Source organism: Brassica oleracea, chromosome C5, assembly GCF_000695525.1.
Source record: "Brassica oleracea var. oleracea cultivar TO1000 chromosome C5, BOL, whole genome shotgun sequence".
NCBI lineage: Eukaryota > Viridiplantae > Streptophyta > Magnoliopsida > Brassicales > Brassicaceae > Brassica > Brassica oleracea.
The window spans coordinates 36,775,022-36,775,721 of NC_027752.1; positions in this window are offsets into that span (position 1 = coordinate 36,775,022).

Here is a 700-nt window from a genome sequence, read left to right on the forward strand (position 1 = left end):
CACCATTTGCTTCAGCAGAAAGATGAGCCTTTGCTTCCCTATCCCTGTTGATCCCGCGTGGCCTGAGGTGAGGATGTTGGATCCAACACTCACTCTTCTTGTGACCGGTCATCTTGCAATGCTCACAGCTTCCCTCATACTTTTCATGCTTCCTTCCTAAGCCTCTGTATGCAGCCTTGTTTGCTTGCATTCCTTCAGCTTGATGAGCCATAGTAAGCTCACCCTTGCCTCCAAACAGGCTAAGAGATCCCTCCTCCTTCTGAAGTTGCACACATACTTCCTCCATGGATGGTAGGTTAGGCGATCTCAAGATGTGTTTGATGACATCCTTGTAGCAAGGATCCAATGTCATCAACAACCCAAACACTTGATCTTGTTCCCTTCTTTCCTTAAGAGCTGCTTGATCAGTGGTGATAGGTCTTAGACTTTCAAGTTCAGACCATAATGATCCAAACTTTCCCATGTGTTTGGTGAGCTCTCCTCCATCTTGCTTCATGGAGTTAATGACTCTCTTCAGCTCAAACACACGGCTGATGTTGGAGACGTTTCCAAACGTCTTTGAGAGGGTCTCCCATAAGTGTTTGGGGGTCTCACAGTAGCTTTAAGCTTCAAGAAGAGGAATATCAAGAGATCCTTGCAGCACGGAGAGCACCATCAAGTCTTCTTGTACCCACTTCTTGGCTTCAGCTTTGGTGAGAGT